Raw genomic sequence first — 7,659 nt, 5'->3', positions numbered from 1 at the left:
TATGTTGAGAAAGTTTTCAAATGTGGCTATGGAGAACAATGCTTAAGGTGAAGTGGACTGAAGACTTAAAACTAAAGAATTAATGAAGAAAACATGGATAAAAAGAATATTATTGGAAGTGATCAGAAAAAGCAAAAAAAAATTTTGACTATGATGTGCTGTGTAGAAACTGTCAGCAACAGTGGATTTTAGAAGAAAAGTGGTAGTAATGAGACGACGAGATAAGCAGAGAATTGGAATGATGGACAACGTTATATAAGGACGAATATACGAATAGTTGAAGGAAGATGCTGAGAGCAGGACACGATGCAGAGCCTTAGTTTGAAACCTGGAATAAGACATACTCCTGTACGCTAAACTAGAAGTATGGACTAAAACAAGAAAAAAAGTCCTGTAAACTTGGGCCTTAAAGTGTATACGTTGAGAGTGATGAACACCTCTTCATCTTCGTTGCTCTGAATCCCTTCGACCGCAAGCTCTTTGCCTTACATATTTTGAGAGATCATAGTAGGGACCAAAACATAAAGTCCAGTAAACATGGGATCTAAAATACATACCCTGAGAGTTATAAACACTTGCTCATCTTCGCGACTGTAGAACACATCTTATCTTCTGAATAAGTGCTCTTAAGGTATGCATTTTAGAGCCCTGTTTACTGGACATTTCCGACTTGTCTGGTCCATACAACCACCTCCCAAGATATGGAACTCTTTTTCTAAGATCCTGCATAAGCGGAGCAGAGACGGGTGGGGAATCATTCTAGCGACGAAACTATACGCGAATTGGGAAATCCAAGCAACTTTGGCAAAGGGGAGATTATTGTGAAACGACTAGTGGGCAACAAGGTGTTGTATGTGACGCCTTACCACAGAAAGTGGGGAACGGAGGCTTGCTTTTTCTGTGAAGCACGGCAGGCCACGGCCTGGGGCATATGTGACGACTCAGTACAATGCTGGTGCGGGCACGATCGTTTCGGGGCACACTGCACTTTGTTGAACAGCAAATCGTTCTTCCCTTGTTGTCCCAACGAAATAGTCCATTACGGTTGTAGTTGACACAGGATCATCGAGATTGGAAAGCTGATCAGTGTAAGCGTGTCGCCTAGCCGCATGAGTCACGTTTCTTGTCACACCAGAGCAATGATCTTGCTCGGATACGAAGTCGTCCAGGCAAAACGCTTCTCGAAACATGCGCCGTGGCACGGACCCAGGCGGGTGAGGACTGTATTATGCTGTGGGAATATTCAGCTGCGCTTGCGCGGAGTGGGCAACTGCCTTGCCGCAGTGGATACACCGGTTCCCGTGAGATCACCGAAGCTAAGCGCTGTCGGGCGTGGTCGGTACTTGGATGGGTGACCATCCAGGCCGCCATGTGCTGTTGCCATTTTTCGGGGTGCACTCAGCCACGTGATGCCAATTGAGGAGCTACTCGACCGAACAGTAGCGTCTTCGGTCAAGAATACCATCATAACGACCGGGAGAGCGGTGTGCTGACCCCACGCCCCTCCTATCCGCATCCTCCACTGAGGATGACACGGCGGTTCGATGGTCCCGGTAGGCCACTCGTGGCCTGAAGACGGAGTGCTTGCACGGAGTATCTGGGAGTAATCGAAGGCTCCAGCACAGCAGTGGACTACGTGAACATTATTGTGGACCACCTGCATCCCTTCATGTTCAAAACCTCACCCAGCAGTTATGGCATCGACCGATAGGATAATTGTTAAGTGTCACAAGGCCAAAATCATGCTATAATTGTTTGAAGAGCTTGATAGTGCAGTCACGTTGATGTTTTGGCTGACAAATTTGTCTGGTCTGAAGGCGACGGACCTCAATTTTAGGACGCTACCGCGCGCCAGCCTCGGGTCCTCAAACCACCGGCCCGTAGTTAACGGGAACTGTGTGACCTGTGAGCACGTATCTGGTGCCCCACTTATATCCCTAGAAGAAAGCTAATCGGTATCCTCGTTTCGCAAATGACTTCATCTGTGAGATTTCTTCTGCAAACATCGTCACCACGATTCTCTCTTCCAGCCTGACCTAAAGAGAAACATTACCCGATACTAACTCGTGACTACTCCTAATCTCCTCCGCGATCCTAAATCTTCAGTAGAGTAGGCGGATCGAGAACAAGCTGACCTCGCCGGATTATCGCTCGATTTGCATCGCATCCTCTAGCTCTTCCATATTTCCATAACTATGTAGCTCTTCCATACTTGTAGCCGGAAATGCGTTGTGAAATTTATCATTGGTATCTGTTCCGCTTGCACTTTACTTTTTTTCTGAAAATTTGCTTTTACTCCTTTCATTGCTTCTTCGATATACGAGACAAACTGTGAATTCGACCCTAACAGCTTTAACACGAATTTGAATGGTTCAAACTGGTGTGAGGCACGCCTTTTTACTCTTCTGGCTTTCCTGTAGGGATGGCGGTGATCGTTGAAACAACCGGTTCTCAGTTATATCGTTTTTATCCCACGCTAGTGTGGCTAGCCTGTTAAAACCGCTCAAAATAACCGGTTTATGAAATTTTCGGTTTTTACTCCTGTTATTTCCTCTGCAATACGCAGAAATAGAAGACTGAAAAATTTTGACTCACGCAAGTTCATGATACTTAGAATCAAAATATTAAATTAAATAGACAAATAAAAGAAAATTTAGTCCGGCCACTGTTCGCTCTCTTTCCAGAAGGCGATGACTGGTTAAATACTACTAAAAATCAGCAGTATTCTCCTATTGATTGTATTTTGTGGAACTGCCCAAAAATAATATTGTAATAGGGTATTATGCCACTATTTGGGCTTTACAAAGGCCGAAAAACTGAGGCTGAAGGACTGTATCTTTCGTGTTAATTACACTCCTGGAAATTGAAATAAGAACACCGTGAATTCATTGTCCCAGGAAGGGGAAACTTTATTGACACATTCCTGGGGTCAGATACATCACATGATCACACTGACAGAACCACAGGCACATAGACACAGGCAACAGAGCATGCACAATGTCGGCACTAGTACAGTGTATATCCACCTTTCGCAGCAATGCAGGCTGCTATTCTCCCATGGAGACGATCGTAGAGATGCTGGATGTAGTCCTGTGGAACGGCTTGCCATGCCATTTCCACCTGGCGCCTCAGTTGGACCAGCGTTCGTGCTGGACGTGCAGACCGCGTGAGACGACGCTTCATCCAGTCCCAAACATGCTCAATGGGGGACAGATCCGGAGATCTTGCTGGCCAGGGTAGTTGACTTACACCTTCTAGAGCACGTTGGGTGGCACGGGATACATGCGGACGTGCATTGTCCTGTTGGAACAGCAAGTTCCCTTGCCGGTCTAGGAATGGTAGAACGATGGGTTCGATGACGGTTTGGATGTACCGTGCACTATTCACTGTCCCCTCGACGATCACCAGTGGTGTACGGCCAGTGTAGGAGATCGCTCCTCACACCATGATGCCGGGTGTTGGCCCTGTGTGCCTCGGTCGTATGCAGTCCTGATTGTGGCGCTCACCTGCACGGCACCAAACACGCATACGACCATCATTGGCACCAAGGCAGAAGCGACTCTCATCGCTGAAGACGACACGTCTCCATTCGTCCCTCCATTCACGCCTGTCGCGACACCACTGGAGGCGGGCTGCACGATGTTGGGGCGTGAGCGGAAGACGGCCTAACGGTGTGCGGGACCGTAGCCCAGCTTCATGGAGACGGTTGCGAATGGTCCTCGCCGATACCCCAGGAGCAACAGTGTCCCTAATTTGCTGGGAAGTGGCGGTGCGGTCCCCCACGGCACTGCGTAGGATCCTACGGTCTTGGCGTGCATCCGTGCGTCGCTGCGGTCCGGTCCCAGGTCGACGGGCACGTGCACCTTCCGCCGACCACTGGCGACAACATCGATGTACTGTGAAGACCTCACGCCCCACGTGTTGAGCAATTCGGCGGTACGTCCACCCGGCCTCCCGCATGCCCACTATACGCCCTCGCTCAAAGTCCGTCAACTGCACATACGGTTCACGTCCACGCTGTCGCGGCATGCTACCAGTGTTAAAGACTGCGATGGAGCTCCGTATGCCACGGCAAACTGGCTGACACTGACGGCGGCGGTGCACAAATGCTGCGCAGCTAGCGCCATTCGACGGCCAACACCGCGGTTCCTGGTGTGTCCGCTGTGCCGTGCGTGTGATCATTGCTTGTACAGCCCTCTCGCAGTGTCCGGAGCAGGTATGGTGGGTCTGACACACCGGTGTCAATGTGTTCTTTTTTCCATTTCCAGGAGTGTAGTTCGTTTCCAAGGGCTGCAAGGAGATAAAGGCATATTTTGTAGACACAGGCAGCTGTTCAGCTACATTCTATTTTTGTTGTACACTCCGAATGAATTGCTTATAAGTTTTTAATTTATTACTATTACCATAACTTCTTTCCTCTTTTATTATTTTTTGAGAAGGGCAAGCCAATTTTTAATAAATGTTGCCTTCTTTGCTTTTCGGCCTCTTTTGTCCGCAGTTGCACGTATACAAGTTGCGTAGGTTAATTACTGTCTTTTGCAACTGTAATAAAATTTTTCTGAAGACCAGAATCGTTTCGCTTTATTCTAGAACGTCTTCACTGGTCACTGTAACAATATGGCTTTTTGTCTTACAATTGTGTTTGTTATGATCTTCAACAGTTCGCATTCTTTACTTACTGCTATAAATAGTTTTTACTCTTTTCGTTACGGTTTTTTTCGGTAGTTTACTGGATTCTTCTTCGTCTTCCACGCAGATGTGTTGAGATTTTGCACACACCACTTTCACAGCGCTAAATATATCTACGTTGGCAAGAATCATTGTCCTCTCGCCATTTCGTGTGTTTTGTTTTGCTATGGTGGGATGCGTTCGTCTCCTGTTTGTTTTGGCAGTGGTGGAACGTTTGCCATCTCTCTGTGGGTGTCCATATTTTCCGACTAGGGAGAGGAAAAGAGACAGCGAGTACATTTGTATTTTATTTTATTTTAAAATGGGGACGATTATCTTTGTCTGTGTGTGTGTGTGTGTGTGTGTGTGTGTGTGTGTGTGTGTGTGTGTAAATTACTGTATAGACCAGGTGGGGTAACTCTTACACACTGCACGCCCACACGTACCTTAAGCCACGACACACGGCACAGAGGAATTACCGTCTCAGTAGTCCTGTACCAATTCTTATTGCATGTGTTTCTTGCTTGTTTATGTAGGCAATCCTATTAAAATAACGTTGATAGATTTTCACATTTTTTATAATAACGCAACACCTCAAACCAATGTAAAATTTACGAATAAAAATTACTCCTTTTTTAAAAAAAAACGTTTATTTACAAGCGAATAATTTTAGCATTGCTGCTATGGCTAACTGATCTTTCGGTTTTTTTTACTCGGTTATTATTAAAAAATAAAAAGCGTGTTATAACCGATACCAGACAAATACTAAGAAATACCGGTTTTTCAGAACTAAAATACTGGTATCGGTTGTGGCCGGTCGGTTTTCCCATCCCAGAAGCTATCCTGTTTCATCGGCAACCATGATGCGCGTAACGCCTCTCACAACTATGAGCAGGAGGCATCCCTGAGCATAATATTGGACTGGTGGATGCACAATAATGTCTGATGTTAACGGTGAACATTAATTCTAACCTTGATACGTTTTTCTCAAATACCATCCTGCATGGGATACTTTGTTTCAGATACTTTAAACACGTGTTGCATTGAGCGAGCGTCACAAAACATTTTTTGTTCTGTTATTCGATCTCTCAGTAATTGCAGTCAGATGCAATAGAAATATTTGTGACAGCTCACGACGTATCCCGCCGCTCTCCATTTGGAGACTTCCTACTAACGTGCCGAAAGTGCAGCTGTAAAGTGCAAATCTTCTGCTTAGTCAGTATTGTGTGTTTTGCTAATTCTAACGAATGTCCCGAAAACTAATGAAAGTCTAAACTAATTTTAACTTCAAATGCAAATTTATGCTGCTAATTAAATTACTAAGATGAAATAATTACATTATAAATTACAGTAGCAATTTTGAATTACAATTACGAGCATAAATTATCCAGTGTCGCTAAAACTAACGAAATCATTTATTAATTTTAAATTACAGCTAAGAATTTAAACTACAGTTCAAACATCAATTAAGCGCTTCTGCCTACCAATCCTGCACCACCACAAAAGACGACAACGAATTTTACTAATCGCGCATATACACTATAGTAAGAAAAATACATTAACAAATCTGTGATGATTTTCGAGCATACATACTACGAAATATATCTGGTATGGCCCAGAAACCTAAATAACAGAATAAGATGAACGCACAAGTATTTTGCAAGCACTCTCCTCAATCTCCTTTGTACACAAAATTTTCCCAGTATCCTGTTGATGAAACAAGGTCTGGTTACTGACGACTGAGCCACTGCGGTCGTTCCGTTTCATATGCGTACAAAATGTTACACCAAGATATTGGAATCAGTTAACTGATTCCAGTTTAGACTCGCTGACATTTTCTTCGTTTTGTGACGTCGGCAGTTTTACATTAGTGCACATGTTAAGCAAGTTGCTGATCACTGTACCACATTGAAGTCTTCTCAAGACGCCCTTGGATGTCTGTGCACCTTTGTTCAGATGGAGCTTCATTATACATAATGCATCATCTGCAAAGAGCCTGAGGTTACTATTATTACGCTGTGCCAGCTCATTAATATACAACATGAAGGGCAACAGTCTCAGTACACTTCCCTGTATCAAACCTGATTTGACTTCTACTTCTGTTGCTGACACCGACCTCCTAGACAAGAAACACCAAACTAATGGCAAATATTGTGTCATACACTTATTGTCACACTTTTGTTAATAAACATTGACGTGGCATCATGTCAAATCATTTTTAACATTTATATTTAAATGTATAACTATTTATTCTTGCCCACCACTGGCTTAAGGGGATAAAAGAAAATGATTATGTTATTTTTCTCAACTAGTTTGGTCCCTTAATTTGTATTTAAGTTTTTTAAAGTCAAATTAATCAGTGCAAATTTTGCTTCCGCTGTGTTAACGATAGGCACAATGAAGCAAATATTTTTTAATGACTGGCGTGGTTCTAAAATAATTATACCTAGGAGACGTGTTTTTAAGGACATAATTTAGACCGAAAACACATGATACTGTGGAGCCACCGTTGATAGTATTGAGACAGCACCGATATCAGGCTGATGTCATATTGTGTTGACGTTACGATCGCTTCACAAATGAAGCGTTCAAGTGTTCAAGTGTGTTCGATGACGGTGTGGTGAATAACATTAATAATTAACATGAAACAACAATTTTTCTTATTTAATTCAACTAACAACGTCGTCACGGGAGGAATACAAAAGTTAAATTACAGCTCCTCATTTACTGGTTTAGAAAATGTTTTTAGAATAAGTTCATTTACTATCCTCTAGAATGTATCATGCAAATACTCAAATGAATAACAGTCCTATTCTGTTATGACTAAAGTGTATAGGTCAAAAAATAAAAATTTCCAAGAGATATTTTTAAGTGTGTTTATCAAAAAACACATAAAATATTTTAAATTTTGTCGATAGTACTGACGTAATTAGATATCACTGTATTCTACTGATTTCATCCCCGTTTGTCCAGTCACTGAATTCGAGTGCA

General features: G+C 43.4%; 1 pseudogene; it reads left to right on the top strand.

Moving 5' to 3' along the window:
* The first annotated feature begins 1,265 nt into the window (after window positions 1-1,265).
* Window positions 1,266-1,383, top strand: LOC124623228 (annotated as a pseudogene).
* Window positions 1,384-7,659: the final 6,276 nt, after the last annotated feature.

Source organism: Schistocerca americana, chromosome 7 (assembly GCF_021461395.2).
Source record: "Schistocerca americana isolate TAMUIC-IGC-003095 chromosome 7, iqSchAmer2.1, whole genome shotgun sequence".
Taxonomy (NCBI): Eukaryota; Metazoa; Arthropoda; class Insecta; order Orthoptera; family Acrididae; genus Schistocerca; species Schistocerca americana.
Note: the sequence above shows the minus strand (reverse complement) of the source record. Positions and strands in the feature narration are given on the sequence as shown.